This window comes from Mustela lutreola, chromosome 1, assembly GCF_030435805.1.
Source record: "Mustela lutreola isolate mMusLut2 chromosome 1, mMusLut2.pri, whole genome shotgun sequence".
Taxonomy (NCBI): domain Eukaryota; kingdom Metazoa; phylum Chordata; class Mammalia; order Carnivora; family Mustelidae; genus Mustela; species Mustela lutreola.
This window is the reverse complement of record NC_081290.1, coordinates 288,791,474-288,814,133: the sequence shown is the minus strand read 5'-3', so window position 1 is coordinate 288,814,133 and position 22,660 is coordinate 288,791,474. Positions and strand designations below refer to the sequence as shown.

General features: G+C 56.2%; 1 pseudogene; it reads left to right on the top strand.

The window, feature by feature from the left end:
• Positions 1–11,022: 11,022 nt before the first annotated feature.
• LOC131812705 (pinin-like) overlaps positions 11,023–22,660 on the top strand; it is a 28,853-nt pseudogene continuing 17,215 nt past the window's right edge.

The following is a 22,660-nucleotide window of genomic DNA, read 5'->3' as shown; positions in this document are numbered from 1 at the left end:
TCTGCAGGCCATCCTGTAACCGCCCGTATCCACGTGGCCTCCAGGGTGGGGGACCAGCCACGGGGCCACGGTGTTGTGAGTGCACGAATGAAACCCGCCCCCGTGACAGCCCCAGGATCAGGAGGATTTTCTTGCCATCAGTGGTAGGTCTGGTCTGGTCTCTCTCTGAGGCCATGAACAATTTGTAGCCAGAGTGTTTCCCTCTTTGCCCTGATAGCCAGGAAGCTCACATGTTGTGGGAAAAGCAGGGAGTCTCCAACCTCTTGGCTTTGGGCTTCAGTCCAGGCCTGCAGGGCTGGACAAGGTCGTGGGACCCTCACAGGATGGTTGGCTGGGCAGGGGTGTGGGAAGGTGGGGGCCAGGGTGAACATGAATTTTCTGGCAGGTGTGAGCGTGTCGGACGTGGTCCTGGCATCTGGGGGTGGACGGTGTAACCGGATCCAGCAGGGGCCGCAGGGCCAGAGCCGCCGTGAGGACAGGGCTCAGTGGGAAGCCCTTCACTGAGTGGCCTCGGATGGGCAGGGATGTGGGCCGGGGTTTGGCGTGGCTGTTACCTGCATGAGCACGGCCCTGTACAAACAGGTCTGGACAGGCTGCCCCATGGCAGCAGCTTGCCGGGACCCCGGGGGTTGGGGCAGGCTCGGCTGTGCCCAGAGGGGCTGGAGGCAGCTGCCTGGCCAGAGCGTCCCCTGGGACCAGCCCTCACTGAGGGCAGCTGTCCCTTACGGACGTGGCCTTGGTCGTCGGGAGCCAGAAGCAGAGTTGGGTGCCTTGGATTTCTTGTGGGGGCCACGGGCCTGCCCTCCTGCATGCCTGGTGCCGGCTGGGACCATGGGCTGTGTCCAGACGGCTGGGCTGCTCGCTGTAGAGGGGAGGCTGACGGTCCCCGTGTCGCCCCGGGGCCTGGACGCCCGTGTGGATGTTCATCTCCAGCGTTTTATCGCTGAATGCTTGCCGCTGGCAGCCGTATGGACGGCCCTTGGGGCTGTTAGGCCGAGCGACACAGGCCGGAGACCGCGGCGTTCACGTGTGGAACCTCAGAGCAGAGACAAAGCCGCGGCCGCCGCGAGCCGCCTGCTGGCTACCGGGGAGACGCGGCGAAGCTGGTCGCGAGGTACCAGCTCCCGGGTGTGAGCGCAACAAAGTGGAGAAAGTTCTTGTATTTAAAGGGTCGAATCATGCCAGAGGCTTACAGGCCCTGCGGCCCCCAGGCCCCACGCAGGAGCTACCTTTCTGTTTCTCCCTCTCTGTCTTTGTCTCTCTGGTTCTCTGGCTCTGGCTCTCTGTCTGTCTCTTTGTGTCTCTGGCTCTCTGGGTCTCTGTCTTGTCCCTCTGTGTCTCTGTCTCTCTGGCTCTCTCTGTCTGTCTGTGTCTCTTTGTCTCTCTATCTCTGGCTCTGGCTCTGTGTCTGTCCCTGGGGCTCTGGCTCTGTCTGTCCTCTCTCTCAGTCCCCCCTTGCCCAGCGCCGTCCACTTGGCCACGCAGATTGTCTCTCGCGATGATTCCGGGGGACGCCCACTTGCCATCCCCGAGACCCAGTCACCTTCGCGAGAAGCTGAGCCCTTCGTGGTTCTCTGCCTGTGGCACCCGGTGTCACTTGTATTAGTCACTGGGGTTACCACAGCAAACACCACAGATGGGGCTCACACAGCAGACGCTCCCTGTCCCCTGTCCTGGAGGCTGACGCCTGGGATGCAGGAGTGGGCAGGGGGTGTCCCCCGAGGCCACTCTCCTTGTGTGTGGACGGCTGTGCTCCCCTTGGGTCCCCACAGGGTCGTCCCTTCCTGTGTGTCCGTGTCCTGATCCCCTCTTCCCGTAAGGATCCCAGTCACACAGGATCAGGGCCCAGGGACCCCGTGTTTCCTCGAGCCCCTCTGTAAAGGCCTCATCTGGGGCTGCCATCCCACTCGGAGGTCCAGGCTGTAGGACTCCAACTTACGGCTTTGGGGGACACAGTTCTGATGGAGCAGCACTTTGAACATCCCTCCTCTTGGGGTGCGTTTTCCTCCATCCTGCTTCCCAGAAAGCCGCATCAGCAGCAGCTGGGAAGGGCTCTGGGTCCCGCGTTTTGGTAAGACCCTGACTTCTAGGCCACATCCCCAAGAAGGCCTCTGCCGAGTCCCAGGAACGGGCCGGGGCTGCTGGGCAGCAGCTGCAGGGCCGGGCCCCTCCCCTCACAGGGGAGCCCCAGGTGGGAAGCGTCCGCGTCAGGACACAGGAGGGGCAGGTGACAAGGGCCACGGCGTGGGGGCAGGACGCCCCTCTCTGCAGCTGCGGAGTGAGGAACGGGGCTGCGGCTGGACAGCACATTCTCTCACAGGGCCCTGGAGTCCGGCCGGGACCCTCCCCGCCTCAGGCTGAGCTCCGTGGGCTCAGGCGCCCGTGGGAGAGGCTGGGCCTCTGCCCTTTGGAGGTCCCCGAGCGCAGTGACCTCCCGGGCCTCCGAGTCGGCCGCCGAGGGTGGGTGGCTCGGGGAGGGGGTGCCGGGGTCAGGAGGACCCCGCCAGGCTGCAGGGGGAGGCAGGAGAGCGGGGGTCAGGGGACGCCACCGGCCGGGGTGGGGTGGCGGCAGGGTCTCCGCAGGACCCGGGGGGGACGCTCGTTCCCACCGCTGCTTTCCGGGTGACCTCCTCTTGCACTTTCTACATCCTGTGAGAAGGCCCCTTGCCTGTGTTCTCATGTAAACAGGCAGGCCATAAATTCTCTTCGGGTCTGTCCTGCTTCAGGCCTGTCTCCCTGGTTTTGATGCAAAATCTTTTCAAAATGTTGTCTAATTGCTGGAATTATTTCTTTAATCTATGCATTATGGGGAGGTATGTTTTTAAGTTTCCAGAAATGTGGGGCTTTTCCAGTTATCTTTTTGATGTTGATTTTCAAAAGTCAGTGAGGGGTTGGAGAACATTCCCTCCAGCTGTGCTGAGATTAGCCTTATCGTGCCTGTCCCGGCTCAGAAATGCCCGTTTCAACAGCCGAACGCGGGGTCTGTGCACACCCAGCGTCTGTAGCCTGTTAACTGGGCGCTTCGGACTTTCTGCAAACTCGCCGACCTCCCTGGCGGTGGAGCCTACGGTATCTGAGACGTGCTGAAGGCGCCCACCTTGGGAACGGATCTGCTGATTCCCCCAAACGCTCGCTCTCGGCAGGCTTCTGCCTCACGGCCTTTGCGCGGGCTGGCCCAGAAAGCACCCCCTGCCCCGGGTAACCGTGTGGCTCGCGGCTTTGCCAAGTCTTTGCTGCCGGACCCCTGCCCAAGGGGACCCACCCTTTACCGTGGGCCACCTTCCCACGGGGAATTCTTCCCACTCCTGCCCGGTTTCCTCCCTCGGGACACACGTCTGTAACTGAATGATCCGCATTGCTTTTCGACGGTCCCCCCCGCCCCCCGGAATGTCAGCCCCCCCAGGACGCGAATTTTTGGTGCTTTCATCCACCCCTGCGTCACGACAGCGCCAGGCACAAAGCAGATGTCCTGTCAGGGCTGCTCGGAAGCGCGGATTCTCTGCGGCTTTACTGTGCTGAGTGCGTGTTTCTCTAGATCCTGTTTGCGACCCACAAAGCTCGGTATTAGCATTTCTCGTAAATTCTGGAAAATTCTCCCACGTTATCTCTTTGAACGTCAGCCCCTCCGGAGGCCTGGCGGTCTGTGTGTCGGGCTTCCTCCCTCACACACCCCCCCCCCCCCCCCCCGCGCCTGTGTTCCCGTGCGGAATGGCAGATAGCGCACCGGTGTTTACACTCCCGCGCCTGGGCCGCCTTGCATCTGGCCCAGCCAGACCCAGCTGGAATTTAAAATTCAATTAATTTGCTTTTCCTTCGTAGAATTTCTTGTTGGCTGCTCCCCTGTGCCCGACAGCATTGTTGTTCTGCACCCCTGCTCCCGTTTCCAAAGGAGTTTTCTTTCTTTAGTTAGTTCTTTTTCCTTTTTTTTTTTTTTTTTTAAAGAATTTATTTATTTATCCGACAGACAGAGATCACAAGTAGGCAGAGAGGCAGGCAGAGAGAAGGGGAAGCAGGTTCCCCGCTGAGCAGAGAGCCTGATGCGGGGCTCGATCCCAGGACCCTGGGACCATGACCTGAGCCGAAGGCAGCGGCTTAACCCACTGAGCCACCCAGGCGTCCCTCTTTAGTTATTTCTAAAGCACTGTTTTGTGCCATGTCTGACAGTCCCAGGGCCCGGGGCCTTGGCCTGACGGGTTCTTCTGTCTGTAGCTGTTGCTGGCTCTCCCCCACCCTGCGAGGCCTGCGCGCGCGCGCGTGTGTGTGTGTTGATTTGTGAGTTTGGCTCCCGGGACCGTCATCTGTGGGGATCACTGACATTTGCTTAAGGGTGACTTTCCTTGTGGGCTGAGGGCTTCCATACAGCGTGGGCTGCCCTGACCCGGAATCCCGTAGCTGAGGATGGCGGTGGTGGGGAGGCGCTCTCCGGCTTCCTCCCTGACCAAGGCAGGTCCCCGCGAGCTTGCCGGCGTCGCCGTCGCCGGTCCCCAGGCTGCGCGGAGGCCGGTGGCCCTGGTTCACCTCTTCCATGGGCTCAAAACTCCCAGTCTCCGTGCTTGGCTCTGAGGAATCTTCACTTTTGGAGGCTCTCGGTGACCTTTCGAAACGACATTTGGGGACCCAGTGCTTCTACAAGTTTCTGGCGGGAGGAGTGGGGTTGGGACTCGGGAGAGCGTTGAGGCGTTTCCACATTGCTGAGTGGATGAGCTCCCGTCGTGGTCGTGAGGCCCCGCGGCCTGCATGTCTGTCGTGAGGGTCACGAGGCCCTCGGAGCGGCTGCGGGGCCGAGCGGGGCCGGGTTCCTGGGGCGGGGGCTCCGGCCGTGCAGCCCGCCCTCCGGCGTCTGCCTGCCTTGCTCCACGAGCCCCCGGCGTGTGCGAGCTCCTGGGAGACCGTGCTCACGTCCGTGTCCGGAGCCCGGGGCCTCAGAGACGGGCCTTCTGGGGCAACGGGGCTGGGGCAGACAGAGCTAGCCAGGAGGACGCCGGCCCGCGTGGGGACCCCTGTTCCAACAGGACTGGGGTCCTTATGGAAACGGAAATTTGGTCGCAGAGACGGGCTAAGTAAGGAGGGAAGACCCACGGCACAGGGAGAGCATGGCCGTCCACACACGAGGAGAGAGGCCCCAGGGGACCCGGCTGTGCCTGTGCCTGGCCCTCAGGCTCTGGCCTCCAGGACTGGGGACAGGGAGCCTCTGAGCCTCTGTGATGCTCTGCAAACCCACACCGTCGGGAGCACAGTGGGGGCAGCCGGTGTTGGTCCCAAAAGCGTGGCGGCGGAGTCAGGTGGAAGTTACACATTTATTTAACCCTGTAGAAGCTGAAATAAGGGATCCCAGAGTAAACTTTGGGGAGGTACAGACTCTATTTATTTAGAAGATCCAAACTGAACATCCATGAAAGGGAGGGTCCCGGCAACCGGCAGGGCACTTAAGCCATGACCCGGCAGGAGGGAAGGGCTCCGAGACCCCCTGCCCTCAGGGAGGCCCCCGGGTACGGATGCGTCCGTGTCCTCTAGCCAGAGCTCAACGGTCATCCGGGTTCCGGCAGCCTAAGCGGTTTGGAGAAGGAGGGTCGTGGGGGCCGAGAGCAGGCAGGGGTGAGGCGGGGGCCGGCAAGGGCCCTGGTCGGAGGCGCCGCACTCAGGACGCTCCCAGTGAGCTCACTGGAGGCACCAAGGGGCGGGACTCACGGCCCTGAGAGGTTCGAGTGGCAGAGGGGACAGGCCACTGCGGGCTCTCGTGACCTGAGGGGCTGGGCTGCTGAGTCCCAAGGTCTGGCCACTGGCTGGGGGGTCACTATCCTTGTCTTTCCCAGGGGGCCCTCTATGCCCCTGAGCCTGGGCGCTGGTGTTTTTACCCCCCCTTAAAAGTCAGTTGCTGCTCATTTTTGTAAATAAAAGCACCACGTAGAGAGGACAGGATGCCTGTAATTACACCGCCCCGAATGGTCAGCACAGATTAATTGGCAGATGAGGGTGATGTACAGGGACAGGAGGCTTGGGGACGGGTCGTGGCAGGGGCACAACGCACGGGGGACAGGACCCGCAGGGACGAGACGCCTGGGGACGGGTCACGGCAGGGACGGGACGCCTGGGGACGGGTCGTGGCAGGCAGGGACTAACATGCTCTGCCGGGCGAGCTGCGCTGACAGGATGCCACATTAGATGTGTCAGTGTGTCTGTGACTATTTTCTTCCTTTCTTTCTTTTTAAGATTTTGTTTATTTGAGAGACTGGGAGAGTCAGAGAGAGCACGAGTGGAGGGCGTAGCAGAGGCCGAGGGGGAAGCAGGCTCCCTGCCGAGCAGGGAGCTCGGCGCAGGGCTCGATCCCCGGACCCTGGGACCATGACTGAGCCCAGGGCAGGTGCTTCACCCACTGAGCCACCCAGCACCCTTGTTTGTGACTATTTTCAAGGCATGGTGGCCCTTGCGGGCTCCTGGGGACGCAGGTCGGGGGCGCAGGGTAAGGAGGGCCGGCCTCCCCCCGACCTGGCGTCTGGCTGGGCAGTGGGTTGGACGCTGAGCCATGGGCTGGCCGCCGAGGGCGTTCCCGAGTGGCGGAGGAGCCGTGCTGGGACCAGGGGGCGACGCCAGGACGGACTGGGGTGGCGGCCGTGCATTCTGCTTTGGAAGCCCGGGTGGCATCCGACTGGTACCACAGTCACCGCCGGCTCGGGGCGTGCGGGGCCCTTCCTGCGGGCCGGGCGCCCAGCCGTGCTCTTTGGAAACGGGCTCCCGCCGACAGGGACTCTGCGTGTCAGCTCGTGATTTGGGGATAACCGTGGGTTCCCGGCCGGCGGCCTCGTGTTCATTTGACCTTTGAGTGCCCTTCGCTGCTCAGCGCCTCCTGCGGGCTACTGGCGGCCGCTCGGGGGACGATTCTGCGGTTCCTTGCGCGTCTGGGCCGACTCCATCCCGGCCCCTCCGGCTGCCGCGCCTGCCAGTCCCTCCAGCTCACCTCCTCCTCACGGGGCTCGCAGAGTGTGGCCCCTGGGACCACCCGGCGCAGGGGCTAGCAGTGGGCGTCCGGAGCCCCCCAGAGACACATGACCCGGGAGGCGATACCAACCCCCTCTCGGCATCGCTCCTGCCTCTGAAAACCATTTCCTGTCCACTCCCGGCCTGGCCACTGAACCAAGGCCACGGCTCTGCTTTCATTTTATTACCTTTCTGGGTCAAGCAGGACGGGTCAGCCAATTATGCCTCTGAGCGAGCTGCCCCCACGGTTCAGTGCCTGCTTCGGCCCCGCTCCCGGCTCACCGCCCTTCCTCCCCCGGGACGCGGCTGGGGCGGCCTGGGCGCTGGGAGCGGGGCCGCCGGGAGGAAGGAAAGGCGTCCGTGGGAACCGGCGCCACAGTTTCTGCTCACGGGCTCGTGCGAATCACATGGCCACGTCCGGCGGCCGGGGGGTGGTGGTGGGGACTTGGGGGCCGCTTGCCACCTGCCATCTGACCCTGTCCCCAGGAAAGGAGGAACAAGGGGCCCGTAAATAGCCTGAATTCAGTGTTCCATGCGGCAGCCCCGTCAGGCCTTTGGCTAATGATCTCTCAAGCCTTGTCTTATCCGAGGTGTGATGAGAGCCCGAGCCTTCTCAGCCTGACCGGCTCCGGCCCCGTCTCCCCGGCAATGATTCACCACCGCCGCCCACACCCCTCTTCTGCCCTGGGTTACACGACGGGGGGGCTCTGATCCCGAGCGGCGTTGGCCCCCCGGGATCTGCCCGCCGACCGGAGGAGCGCGGGTGGCAGCAGCGGGAGGAAACAGGATTCTGTCCCGTAGCTCCTCTCGCGCAGGGAAACACTCCCAACGTCCTCCACAGGCAGCCGAGGGCCCTGCATGTTGTTCCCAGCTTGACGGAGGGGTGGCTGGCAAGTGGGGACCAGCCCGTCCCCTGCGGTTTCGAGGTTCGCACACGCGGTCCCGGTGGCCTCCATCGCCCGCCGCCCGCAGCCCCCGCTTCTGCAGGGAGGACACGTAGGGCTGCTCTCTCGGGCTCTCGGGCGCACAACCCGGTGTTGCCAACGACAGTCCCGTGGCGCGTGTGCCATCCTGGGAACGGGCGGTCCGGCGGCGGGAAGTGGGTACCCCTTGACCGACGTCCCCACCCCTACCCCCGGCCCCGGACGGCCGCCGCTGTGTGGCTGACGGCTGTGAGCTCCGTGTCGTCAGAGCCCGGCCGTGGGATTCTGCAGGGGTCGTCCTTCTGGGTCTGCCTCCTTCCACGGAGCTGATGCCCTCCAGCCCCATCCACGTTGTCACAAACGGCAGGATTCCCTTCTTTGTAGGCAGCGTGTCGTGGCCCACCGTAAGCACGAGCTACGCTTTCTTTCCCCCGGTCCGCGGGCAGACACTTCGGACTCCGTACCTTCCCCGCCCTGAATGGCGCCGCGGGCGCACCGGGGCCGAGGCTTCTCTTCAAGCTAGCGAGTTCACTCCCTTTGGACAAATACCCAGAAGTGGGATCAGCACGTCCTAGGGCAGCTCTGTTTTTAACCTCCTGAGGACCCTCCGGCCTGTTCTGCAGCGTGGCTGCCCCGCTCGCACTCCCGCCCCCAGAGCAGGAGGGCTCCCCTTACCCCACAGCCTCCCCGACACCTGCCGGTTCTTGCCTGTCTGATGCCGGCCATTGTGACGGGTGAGGTGGGATTTCCTCGTGGTTTTGGTTTGCGTTTCCCTGGTGATAAGGGATGGAAGCACTTTTTCATGTACTTGTTGGCTCTTATATGTTTTCTTTGGAAAAATGTCTCTTTGGGCCCTTTGCCCATTTTTTAACAGAGTTATTTGTTTTTCTGCTATTGAGTTGTACGAGTTCCTTAAATGTTTTGGATATTAACCCCTTATCAGATACTTGGTTTACACGTGTTTCTCCCGTCCTGTAGGCTGCATGAGGACTCTTTTGATGGTGTTTTTGTTTCTGTATTTTGCTGGGCAGAAACGTCTTAGTGGGATGTGGTCCTGCTTATTCATGTTGCTTCTGTTTTCTGTGAAACCAATCTGGACTGGACGTTTCTCTGCTGGGAAGTTTTCCATTTAGTCTTCTTGGTCTGCTCGGATTTTCTCCTTCTTCCTCCCTCTCTCTCTTCCTTACTTTTCTTGAGAGACGGGAGTGGGCATGAGCAGGCATGGGGAGAAGAGCAGAACGAGAGAGAAAATCTTAAGCGCAACGTGGACCATGACGCGGGCCTTGATCTCACAACCTTGAGATCATGACTTGAGCTGAAATTGAAAGTCAGGCATTCAACTGACTGAGCCACCAAGGAGCGCCCAGATTTCCTATTTCTTGGTGATTCAGTCTTGGTCGGTTGTACACTTCTAGGAATTCATCCCTTTCTTCTAGGTTATTGTTGTAGGGTAAGAAATATATACAATCTTTTGTCTCCAGTTTCTGGCAAGAAGCTCCTAAAAACCTTAGTATTTCCCAAGTGATAAGAACATCTTCTGTCATTTCTTAGGAGTCTTCAAAAGAACACACCTGAGTATGTGCTGCTGAGGGGACTCAGGGTGGGGGCCCTAGGTCTTGGAGCTTTCAGCCTCACCCCTCTACCCCTGGGAAGGGGAGGGGGTTCCTTAGAGGTCAGGTTCTATAGAGACTCTTGAACACCAGGACTTGATGAGGTCCCATGCTGGCGAACATGGGGAGATTTGGGGGACGGTGATGTGCTCGCCGGCGCGGAAGCTCCACGCCCTTTCCCCATACCTTGCTCCCTGCATCTCTTCTACCCCCTGCGCCTGAGCTTATGCTTCTATCAGCAACCATTCGTCTAGTGGGTGACACACTTCTGTGAGTTCTGTGGTGGCTCCAGCAAATCTGTCAAACCCAAGGAGGGGTTGTTGGAATCTTGGACGTCTCACTGGTCAGTCAGAAGCACAGGTGACACAGCAGTCGTGGGGCCGGGGGTGTTCCTGCGGGACTGTGCCCTTCACCCGTGAGATCCCTTCACCTGCCGACGCCAGGTGCGTCGTGTCGGAAGAGAGTCACGTTCACTGTGGGACATCCAGTCCGTGAGCGCTGAGAAAGGAAGGATTTTGTGGTGTTAAAAAAACACACGTCGGAAGTACCTGTTCTGTCGGTGAATGATTGTCCGCGGTAATCTCTTACCATCCGTCGCGTTTCTGTGGGGTCTGTTGTAATGTCCTCTGCTTCGCTTCAGGTTTTCTTTGAGTCTAAGTTACTCTAGCCCAAGTTTTATCAACTCTCTTTTTTATCTTTTCAAAAACCTCCTTCACCGCACCGCTGTTTTCAGCTACTCTTCTACAGTCTCCCGCCCTTCCTCACCTGAGCTGCGCCATTTCCTCCCTTCTGCCAACCTGGAGCTTAGTTTGTCTTTTTGGCCCCAGTTCCCTAAGATGTAAGAGCAGTTGTTTAGTTGACATCTTTCTTGTTTCTTCGTCTCGGTGTTTGTCACATAACCCCCTGCCTTAGTCCGTTGGGCTCCTACGGCAAAATATCACAGACTGGGAGACTCATGAGCTACAGAATTTATTTCTTATATGGTGGGGCTGGGGAGCCCAAGGTCATGGTGCTGGCGGACTCAATGTGGTTGCTGCCGAGGGCCCACCTCTTGGTTCATAGGTGATGCCTTTCCCTGGGTCCTCATGGGGTACAAGGGGCTGGGGGGCTCCGCAGGGTCTCTTATAACAACACGAATCCCACTCAGGAGGCTCCTCTCTGATAACCTGAGCATCTCCCCAAAGTCCCACCTCTTAGCACCATCATCTTCAGGAGTTAAGTTTTTTTTTTTTTAATTTTATTTTATTTTTCAGTGTTCTGAGATTAATTGTTTATGCCCCACACCCAGTGCGTCATGCGATCCGTGCCCCCCAACACCCACCACCAGGCTCACCCAACCCACCCACCCCCACCGTCCAAAACCCTCAGTTTGTCTCTGAGAGTCCATAGTCTCACATGGTTTGTCTCCCCTCTGATTTCCCCCAACTGGAGGAGATTAGGCTGAATGAAATAAGTCAAGCAGAGAGAGTTAATTATCATAGGGTCTCATGTACTTGTGGAGCATAAGGAATAACATGGAGGACATTGGGAGAAGGAGGTAAGGTTTTGATATGAATTCTGAGAGGACACAAGCATTGAAATGGTAGCAACTTACCTCCTTCGCTGCAACCTGTATGTTTTGGTACGACGTGCTTCCATTTTCTTTTGTTTCAAGAGGTTTTTGGATGCCCCTTTTGATTTCTTCCTGGACTCATTGGTGGTTCAGGGCTATGTTGCTTACTTTCCACTTCTGTGTGAAGGTTTCCATTTTCTTCCTGTTACTGTTCTCCGGTTTCCTGACGTTACTGTCAGAGAGAACACTCGATACAACTTCAATCCTCCTAAGTTCAGGGTTTGTTTTGTGACCTAACAAATGATCTGTTCTGAAGACCGCCCCATGTCGCTTGAGAAGAATGTGTGTTTGGTGCCCTGTACACCAAACTTTAAAATATAGTTCAAACCCAATGTCTCCTCACTGATTTTCTGTATGAGCGATCTGTTTGTTGATGAAAGGGGGCACTGAAGTTCCCTACTGTTATTGTGTCTATTACTACTTTCGGATCTGTTGGTATTTGCTATGTTTAGGTGCTCTGATGCTGGGTGGGTAAATACTCATAATTGTTACATCCTCTCTGTCATTAATAATGCCCTTCCTTGTCTCTTGTTACCATTTTGCCTTGAGTCTGTTTTCCCTGGTGGCAGTACAGCCGCCCCCACTGTCTTTTATTTCCCATTTGCAGGAGATCTTTCTCCATCCCTTACTGTCAGCCTCGGTGTGACCTTGAAGCTGAAGTGAGTCCCTTGTAGGCAGCATGGAATTGGGACTTCTTTTTTCCTTTAAACCCATCCACTCTACACCTTTTGAAGAGTTTAATCCATTTATATTTAAAGGAATTATGATAGATAAGAACTTACTATAGTTATTGTCATCTTGTCAATTATTTCCAGACTGTTTTGTAGTTCCTTTGTTTTTTTCTTGTGGTCTTCCTTTGGGATTTGGTAATATTCTGTAATGATATACTTTGAACCTGTCTGTCTTTTGTATATCCACCATAATGTTTTTTGTGTGTGGTTACCATGAGGCTTACATAAAACGCCTTATAGCTGTGATACTATGCATTTTGTATATTGTTTGTATTATTATCTGTGCATCACTCTGTGCTTATAGAGTTAAGCATACTTGATGTGTATCAGTCCATTAAAAAAATATATATATTTATTTATTTATTTTAGAGAGAGCGCGCGCACAGGGGCAGGGGGGTGGAGACTCCCAAACAGACTCCTTGCTCAGCACATGGTCCAACTCAGGACTCCATCTCGTGTTGCTGAGATCATGAGCTGAGCTGAGCTGAGAGATGGACACCTAACTGGCTAAGTCACCAGGTGCCTCTGTTTCAGTCCATTTAAACATTGGTGTAAACATTACCCCAACTTACCTCCTGGAGACCTCTTTGAACTTGATGCCCTGCTTCTTCCAACATGACCTGAGGAGTCTTTGTCATCTCTTGGCTTTCTGGAGCACTGAGGTGTTCTATATTCACTTTACTCATTTCCAGTCCCATTTCTGCGGAGAACCCGGGTCCCACTTAGATACGAGGAGTGGTATTTGACAACAACAGGTTTGGCACAAGGAGTGCTCACAGCTACCAGGCTGGCCATTTTTCTAGGTCTTTCGGTGGAATAGGAAACCAGTTTTTTAAAGATAATATACATCATAATTGCACACTGGCATTTTAAATTCACATTTAGCACTACAGGGTTTTTACTCAACTTCATTAGTCCCACACCCACACTCACATTTCTGGTCCTGACCTAATTATACATTTGCTCTTCACTGAGACGGTCAGAGCTGTCTCAGGGTAAGAATATCGGTGTTACCCACCAACAAAATGTTTACCAGAAACGGCTTAAGATTTCTGTTCTTGTGTTTTTCTATGGTGAGGGCATATCACACCGGGAGATTACTGTGTTTTCAAATGACTTGAAATAACTCATCTCTATTAATACTGCCTTTTAAGAATTTTGAAAGAATGTGGTTGGAGGCCTCAGAATAACAAGAGAGGCCTCACAGTATGATTTCCCAAGGTCCTCAGTCTGGGAAACAGCCACTGTTTTTCTTTTTCCTGACAATCCCTTATGTTTTATGCAGATTGGAACAGATAGGTTAAGGGCTGGGACACGGATGCAGAAGCTGAAGTCCCTTCCTTCAGCCGGTGTGTGAGCTTCCTGTGGCAAGAGGCTGGTCTTACCACAGTCCTCCGATGTGGGTGAGAATGGCAGCATCTGGTTCCCAGGCCCCAACCACTTGACCAGGACTGAGGGATTCAGCTATGCCTGTGGTTGCAGGAGGAGGAGGAAGGGGGCAGAGCCCTGGAAGAAGGGAGGGGACCGTCTGGAGCTCTGGGACTGTCCCACAGCTGTTAGGCCTCTATCGCCCTGGCCTTGGGGACTGTCCTCTTTCTATCACATCAATGGCTGGAGAGGGTCCCGAGGATAGAAGAGAGACCGCAGAGGAGAGGGGTGGCCAGGGTGATTGCCGGCCGTACCCCGGGGGGGCACTAATGCCGCCACCAACAAATCCATCAGCCCCCAAGTGTGGAATAGAACAGAATGAGAACAGCAGCGACCTTCATGGTCGTCATGACCAATGACAGGAAGGCACAAGCCATGGGTTTCAATCCGTGAACATATTTTTATTGATTGGAAACATACGATTTAAGACAAAGCAGTGTTTGACACGCAGAGCAGCTCCAAGTGTTTCTTTAACCACAACCTTGTTCCCAGTGGAACACCAACACTAACAGCCTCCTAAAGTGGAGACAGGACACCACCTGGAGCATGGGCTTGTCGGTGGGCCAACCAGGACGGGGTCTGGGGAGGATGGAGATGCTTCCGGAAGGTGATGGGAAAGTCAGCAGAAAATGAACATTAAACAGGCTTCTCCCAAGGAACCGTCAACCAAATTTGTCTTCTTTCTAGAGGGCGATGGCCCTGGGGTGTGATTTGGAACTTAGCAATAAAGTACAGGTCACAGCTTGGGAAAACACAGCAGGAGTCACCTGAGGTCCTTAACAGAACCTCAAATTTTGCACTGACAGCAGACGGGGACACAGCAGCTGGACTGGGAGCAGCAGGGTTTGCAGCAGCTGGACTGGGAGCAGCAGGGCTTGCAGCAGCTGGACTGGCAGCAGCAGGGGACACAGCAGCTGGACTGGGAGCAGCAGGGTTTGCAGCAGCAGGACTGGGAACAGCAGGGTTTGCAGCAGCTGGACTGGCAGCAGGATGACCCACAGCCTGAAGAGCAGCAACAGGGTTTGCAGCAGCTGGACTGGGAGCAGCCACAGGAGCCACAGCCCCCCTTGCAACCTCCACAAGAGCCACAGCCCCCCTTGGAGCCCCCACAGGAGCCACAGCCACCCTTGCAACCCCCACAAGAGCCACAGCCCCCCTTGGAGCCCCCACAGGAGCCACAGCCACCCTTGCAACCCCCACAGGAGCCACAGCCCCCTTTGGAGCCCCCACAGGAGCCACAGCTAGAGCAGGAACAGGCTGGCACACAGCAGCACACAGGCTTGCAGCAGCAGACGGGCACACAGCAGCCCCCACAGCCGGAGCCACAGCCCCCACAGCCGGAGCCACAGCCCCCACAGCTGGAGCCACAGCCCCCGGAACAGCCACAGCAGCTCATGGTTCTGGTGGGTTGAGGGTGGAGCAGGTCAGAGGAGCAGGTGCAGAGGACAGTGCTCAGGTGTGGGGCCTCCTGGGCCGGGAGCCCTTTATACACCTGCCCAGGGTCAGCTGAGATGCTGGACACACGGCCACTTCCTGGTTCCTGTTGTGTCACTCTCCCAGGGAAATCGTATTTGTTTGTTTGTTTTTCATCTGAAAATAACCTCAGTGCTGTTTTTGCACTTTTCCTTCAGTCCACTGTTTCCCCTCATGTGCTCCCTGACAGACGGGAAAGCCGTCCGTGTGTCCGCGGAAGGTGATGGGAGCAGGGCTCTTGGCTTGGAGGCCGGGCTCATCTCAGCGACCTGTATTGGTCCCCTGGGGCTCCAGAGCAGGCGGCCACAGGTGGAGGGCTTGACAGCAGACGTTCCTGCTCCCGCAGCCTGGAGGCTGCAGGTCCTCGGTGGAGTCAGCAGGGTCGTGGGCTCCCTGAGGCTCTGCGGGAGGATCGGTGCTGCCTCTTCCGGCTCCTGGGGCTGCCGGCATCCTTGACGTGCCCTGCGTCGCGCTGGAGCCTGACCCCTCTTCACGTGGCCTTTCTCCCCGTGCGTCTGCACCTCACCTCTCCTCTTTGCTCTCATGAGGACACCGGCCTTCAGTTAGGTCGTCACCTTGTCCGGGACAACCTCAGCCTGGGTCCGCCTGCAAAGACCTGATGTCCCAATGAGGGCGGATTCTGAAGTTCCAGAAGGACACGGTTCAATCCCCTGCACCGTCTCATGACGTTCCTGACGTCGCCCCTGGTGCCGCCCTGACCGTGAAAGCCCAGGGACTGTCCACAGAAGGCACAGGGGATGGAGTCCAGGGAAATGCTCTGGACCGGTCAGTCCTGTCCTGCCTGTCGCCTCTGGGAAGAACAGGACTGAAGGTCAGGACAGGACCCAGGACTAGGATAGAACTCGGGATCAGGAAAGGACCCAGGGTCAGGATTGGGTTGAGAATTAGAAAAGGACTTAGGGTCAGGATGGGACCCAGAATCAAGATAAGACTCAGAATCAGAACACTACTCAGCAGTGCCTGGGTGGCCCAGTTGGTTAAGGTCTAACTCTTGGTTTTAGCTCAGATATGATCTCAGGGTCCTGACATCAAGCCCCACGTTGGGATCCCTGCTTAGTTCTGCTCCTCCTCAGCTCATTCTCTCTCTCCCCCTCTCTCTCTCTCTCAAATAGATAAATAAATAAATCTTTTTGAAAAAAAAAAAAAAAAGAGCAGTACTCAGGGTCAGTACAGGACTCAGGACCCGTGGGGACAGGAGTCAGGATCAGGACAGAAGTTAGGACCAGGTTAAGACTCAGCAATTAGAACAAGACCCAGAATCAGAATAGGACTGAGGATCAGGATGGGACCCAGATAATGAGCTGGGGTCCCCTTCTGGACTTCTAGGACCCGGGGTGTCTGCACCCAGTTGGGCACATGCATTAGGAGAGGTTCCCAAAATGTCCCACTGAACTACCAACACAACAGTGGATCCTACCCTTTGTGATGGGAAACTCCTCAGTGAACAACTTAAAATTTTTTTAAAAAATTATTTGGCAGAGAGAGAGAGATTGAGAGAGGGAACACAAGCAGGGGGAGTGGGAGAGGGAGAAGCAGGCTTCCTGCTGAGCAGGTAGCCTGACGTGGGTCTTGATCCCAGGACCCTGGGATCACTACCTGAGGCAAAAGCAGAGGCTTAACCACTGAACCACCCAGATGCCCCAATAAACAGCTTTTATTTAATAGCATGCATCCCTGAAATAGGTGAATTTCTGTAATATGCATATGATCTATCCAGTCATATATTGCATGTTAGCTAATTTTTTCATATTTTTGAAGCTGAAACACAAATAGGTTTTAATATGCTTTTCTGTGATCCATGTTGGGGACCACACTTGTAGACCCATTCTTAAGTACTTGTGGTTCATATACTCCTCTTTAAAATTCAAATGAGGGTCTCCTTAGACAAGTCGATACATATGAACATAAACATAGAATTGTGTGTAAAATTTGTAAGAATTCCTATAGGACCTGATGTCCACCTGTGGTCTGTAGATCCGGTTGGGAACCCACTAGAACAGGAGGCTCTAAGTGAACCTAGATAGTTCCTGTGGGCTTCCCATGAAGCTTGAAGGATTGGTTGTGTGGGTTTTCTCACCTCTCCCAAAGTAAGAGGAAAGCAAACGTGACAGGGCAATATGGTGTCAGGTGGTGAACGGCTAAGTGATTTATGTGACCAAGGAAAGGTCACCTGAAGACCGAGGACAGGGCTTTAGATGAGAATACCAACAACGTAGTGATTCCCTTGGAATGAACTGACGGTGTGTGAATCGGAGGAGAGGTCATAAAAGGCAGTGTGGTCCCTTTCACTACCCCTGCCAGGGGAGGCCAAATGCCATGTCACAGCCTACAGAGAGGCCCGCGTGGTGAAGAACCGAGGCCCATAGCCACGTGGGGCGCCATCTTGGAAATGGCTCTTCCAACCCCACTCAAGCCTTCGGATGACGCAGCCACCACCGATGCCTTGCTGAGAACCTCAGGAGAAATCCTGAGCCAGGACCACCCAGGAAAATTTAGAGCTTAAGAGAAAAGAATGGAAACAAGGCAAGCATTCAAATAAAGGTGTGAGAAAAAGCACAGGATGAAACTAAAATAATAAGAAAGAAGCAGAGGAAAAATAACGGTGAAGCAACAGGGGATGCTGCATCTTTGGAAAAACAGAGGAGACAACTGTCTGAGAACTGGGCCACGGGAGAGGAAGCAAGATGCACACGAGCAAGACACAACCTGAGCAAAGTTAAATCATGGACACGTAGCAGATCTCACAAGAAAGGAATCTGGGGAGAAAATCTGCTGGAAATTTGGAATCTAGAAAAAACGGACACCTTTCCAAAATAAAATGAAATAGTAAAATTCACATGAAAAGACCTTGAAAGCTTGAACCGACCAATCACCCTGAAAGTCAGTGAAATTTTCACCAGAAATCCTGAGCCCTGGAAAGCCCCAGACGCAGATGACTTTACCGATGAGGTCCCACAGCCCCCCTGCAAATGCTGGGGTGAGCTGGAAGGCAGCTGAGCACGCCCTCTCATGCCGCTTTTACCACTGTCATTTCAGAATCTGGCAAAGCACAGTAAGACAGAGGAAAATCGTCAATCCGCTTCAGTGTGAATGGAACTGCACAATTTCTAAACCAAATACAGGAACGATCAGGTCGGTCCTTGAAAGCAGCCAGTCATAGTCAAGGAGGGCTTATTCTAAGAAGGCTAAGGAATTCTAAGAAAAGAATTCACACGATCAGCTCAGCAGGTGTGAAGAAAAGGGTCCATGAGCAACTTATGACTTTTCTGCCCAGAGGTGGAGAGACAGAAGAATCTCCCTTAAAAACTCGATCAAGTCTGTCTGTCCAATCCCCACAGCACCCCTGACGGTCACTGCAGAAAGTTCAGACACGTCCTTCTACATTTACGTGTGAGACCAAGATGTGGTCCGTCGTGACTGTGGGCAAAGAAAAGCGGACAATCGGCACGGGACACGTCCATCTCCGAAGAAAAGCAGCCAGAATGGGTATTGAGAAAATCAGGATAAGAGAGCTGAGCCAGGTCGCAGAACTCCTGCTCAAAGCTCCCAGAACAACTGCTCTTGTCGCTCAAGTCACAAAAGTCGCAGAACTCCTACCACGAGGTAGGACACGAGAGGCACGTTTCCACAAGGAGAACAGAAGTGCTGGCGCCCGGGACACCCCAGCCCTGGCGTGAGCCCTCCCCTGACAGCAACGTGGCAATGGAAAGAAGAGTGTCCCCAAACTAATCTAAGTGCAATTCTAACAGTCCCGGAAGGTCACGGGAGAATTGTTCCTAACTCTTGAATTACGTGGGAGAATCAGGCTTCACGGATCACGAGGAAGGGAGAGCCCACCCATCACCTGGGCGATAAATCAGGGCAGGGCAGCGTTGGGGCGGGCCGGGAGAAGGGGGGATGGCGGGGGTTCGGGCCCTGATGGAGAGCGTCGCGAATCAGGGACAACAATGACAGGGGATCCCACGGCACCCCCTCCGTGTCGGGAGACCCTCTGAACGCTTGCTGTGTGGTGCTGGCTTGAGCCCGCCCGCAGACCTCAGAGGTGGGTCCCGGCACGGAGCCTCCGTCCAGGTGACCAGACCCAGGCACCCCTCGGCTCTCACCGGAGCCGGGGTCATGGAGGAGCCGTGAGCCCTGCTCACAGGGGCCGGTTCGTGGACAGGCCGGTTGCAAGCACGGATGGTGTCCAAAACGGGGAGAATAAACAGAACGAGGCATGTGCTTACGCGAGCAAACTGCATATCAGAGAAATCGCGGGCTGGACTGATGTAAAGAAACGCGGCTTAATTAGAAAAATGCAGGGCTCAGCAGGCGGGGCCGCGTCCATCTGCAGCCGGCCTCCGGGCCGGTTTGAAAATAAGAACATGAACACGACCCTCCGTGTATTTCAGGAGGGACCCCCCCCCCTCCCCCGCGTGGGTATGTCTGGGCTGCGGGAGTGGGTGCTGTTTCGGAGGAAGGAAGGGACGTGCGGAAATCTTGGGGCGCTTCAGCCTCCCGCCCCGGCCAAGAGGCAGCGCGGCGGCCGCCAGCCGCGAACGAACAAGAACCGATGTTCAAAGGAGCTTGTGATCCTCGCCGACTCTAATCCCCGTGCTCACTGGGAAGATAGAGGGAGAGTCAGAACAGGGGAGAAAGGTCCTGTTGTTCGTAACCCACACCCACGGATTACATGTCAGGCCTCTGCTGAGGCCGCCCGGGCTCATCCCTCCGCCCCCGGCGCCGGTCCCAGGCCGATGGCCTCCAGTTCTGGTGGATCAGGGCGCCCGGGGGTGCTGTGGGCTCGAGCATGTTTGGGGCTGCCTGCCTGTCCTCTCTCGCCGGGGTGGTGCTCTGTGGAGACACACACATCCCAGGGGAAAGCTTTGCTTTTATCAGGTGTTTGGAGACAGTGCTCCAGTGTGTTTGGGCTTGGGACACTCCAAGAGACATCTGGGATCAGCCAGACGCCCGCACCCACCTCGCCCCACGCCACAGAGGGCTGGGAATCTGCTGTTTTGGCAACATTTTCGGGGCTAATCTTTGGAATTCTGTAACTTGATAATCATATATCTTAGTCGGCGGTGTTCTGGCTTCATTTTTCCCAGAACGTGTCACTCTTTTTTTTTTTTAAAGATTTATTTATTTATCTTATAGAAAGAGAGCGTGGGGAGGGGGAAGGAGAGATAGAATCCCAAGCAGACCCGAGGGGCTCGATCTCACGACCCCGAGATCGTGACCCAAGACGAAATCAAGAGTCTGATCCGTCGACCGAGCCGCCCGGGCGCCCCGGCACATCCCTCGTTCAGGCTGCGGAAGGCCGCCTATATTTTTAGCCTGGTTCAGCTCCACTGAGCAAGGCCTGCACCACGTTTCAGGGGCCTCCGCTTCCGCCGGGCCCTGTCTCCGGGCTCCCACGCGCACCGGGGCTTCCCACGCCTTCCCTGGTGTCCGCTCTCCTGCTCCGAGCCATCCCGGGGGGCTGCGGGCCCTGCTTCCCTTGTGCCGTCTGCCGGGCTCCCTGGCGCCCGGCCCCTGCTCCCCTGCCTCTGCCCGGGCTTCCTTTTTCAGATTCTTAATGTATTTTCGATTCTTTATTTAAATTCAATGTAGTTACCATGTAGCATGTCACTGGTTTCAGGAGTCGCGTTCAGGGGTCCAGCAGTCGGGGTTAAGCCGCAGTGTTCGTGACACCACGTGCCTCCTTCGTGCCCGTCACCCAGTCACCCCAGGCCCCCCCAGCAGCGCTCAGTGTGTTTCCTAGAGTTACGGGTCTCTTATGGCTTGTTTTCCTCTGATTTTATTTTTCCTTCCTTCTCCATGTTCATCGGTCTCGTTTCTCACAATCCACAGCAGTGAGATCACGCGGTCTTTGTCTTTGTCGGACTGACCCGTTTCCCTGAGCGTAATGCCCTCTAGTTCCGTCCACAACAACACGTCTCCCAGGGCAGGGAAACAAAAGCAAAAATGAACTCTGGGGACTTCATCAAGATAAGAAACTTCTGCCCAGCAGAGGAAACAGTCAACAAAGCGAAAAGGCAGCCCACAGACGGAGAAGACATCTGCGGAGGGTCTCAGCAGGGAAAGGGCTGGTACCCAGGACCTAGAAAGAGCTTGTTAAACTCAGCCTCCACCCCCCGAAGAAACCCAGTCAAGAAACGGGCAGAAGTCACGAAAAGATATTTCTGCCAGGAAGGCAGACACATGGCGCCAGACCCACGAAAACATGCTGGGGTCCTCACGTGCCCCCACCTGGGGCTCCCGGTTTCGGTTCCGGTCATGATCTCAGGGTCCTGGGCCTGAGCCCGCTTCCTCCTCCCTCTCCTCCTGTCTGCTGCGCTCTCACACTTTCTCGGCAATAGCTAACTGAAGACCTACCTAAGTACATACATCCAACCCGAGCTCCCACGTGGGCGGCCGTGGAAAGCAGAGCGTGTTGTTCGAGGAAACTCATCTCCTCTGTATGTAAATTATGTCTCAAAGCAACAGAGAATGCAAAGAAAACACAATTTGTAAGAAAGTAAAAAAGTAAAAAAAAAAAAAAAAAAAAAATCACCCTCACTGAAAATAAAGTAAAGCCATAAATGCGGTGCCCTTTTCCGACTGGGACACCCACGAGACGAGAGAAGGTCACCCCGACACACTCGGCGTCTTGGCCGCCCCGTAGCAGCCGGCACCGGGCGCCGTGCGGGGGCCCGCGCAAGCTGAAAGGCACAGTCGGCCGTGCTCGCCCGTGTTTGCAGACGGGTCAGAGCTAGCAAGTCCCCTCCAGTTAAGCCTCTTTCATGACATGGATGAAAATTTGGCAAAAATACGAAAACCAGGTTTACGTAGAAAATTTTAAAATGTAAAATGAAATGGAGCCATCTAAGGAGAAAGGTAAATTGGGCGAATCAACCGGAATGTCCCCATTGTGTGATGAGATTACTGGTTCCTTTAACATTTTCGCTTATGTTTTGAGTCTCTTTCTTGGAACGGCCAGCTTGTGTTCTGGGAGCAGCAGTGTCGCAGTGCGAGGGCTACTGATCATGCGGAGACATGGCTGGGCCGGTGGGAGGCATTTGCTGGGGGAAGGGGACCTTCTGAAAACCCATCCTCAGCACGTCGCCTAGGAAGGCAGGGAAGACAGGTGGTCGCGGCACTGACAGCCCCGGCCATGGGGAGCAGGTGCCCGGAGACCGCCGGCAGGTGTATAAAGGGGTCCCGGCCCAGGAGGCCCCGCACCTGAGCACTGTCCTCCGCACCTGCTCCTCTGACCTGCTCCACTCTCAGCCCACCAGAACCATGGGCTGCTGTGGCTCTGGCTGCTGTGTGCCCGTGTGCTGCTGCAAGCCCGTGTGCTGCTGTGTGCCAGCTGTTCCTGCTCTAGCTGTGGCTCCTGTGGGGGCTTCAAGGGGGGCTGTGGCTCCTGTGGCTGCTCCCAGTCCAGCTGCTATGTCCCCTGCTGCTGCCAGTGCAAGATCTGAGGGTCTGGACAGCAATGTCAAGTGGCCCGTGCCGATGCGGGGGCCCCCACTCCCAGCCCACTGCTCTGGGGCTCTTTGACTTCACGCTCTGACTTCACCATCTGCACCCCAGCTTGGGCAACACATTCTCAGGATGAACAGGACCCCAGGACCCCCTTCTCAGTGACGGGGCCTCCACTTGGCTCGTCTCCCTCCAGGGCCCTCCCTCTCTCCCCTCACCCAACTGAAGACCCAAACTGGCCGACAGAGGCCCTCGAGGCAGCTCGGACTCCTGGGACCCTGAGAGCGGCCCCTCCTCTCAGGAGCTGGAATGACCCTCTGGCTCCCTGTATGTCAAAGCCTGATCCCAGGCTTCCACATAAACAGCTGATAAGCAGAACTCTCTGCCCTCCCTTCCTCTCTGTGGACCCCGGAGCAGCCTTTCCCAGCCCCGTCCGCAAGT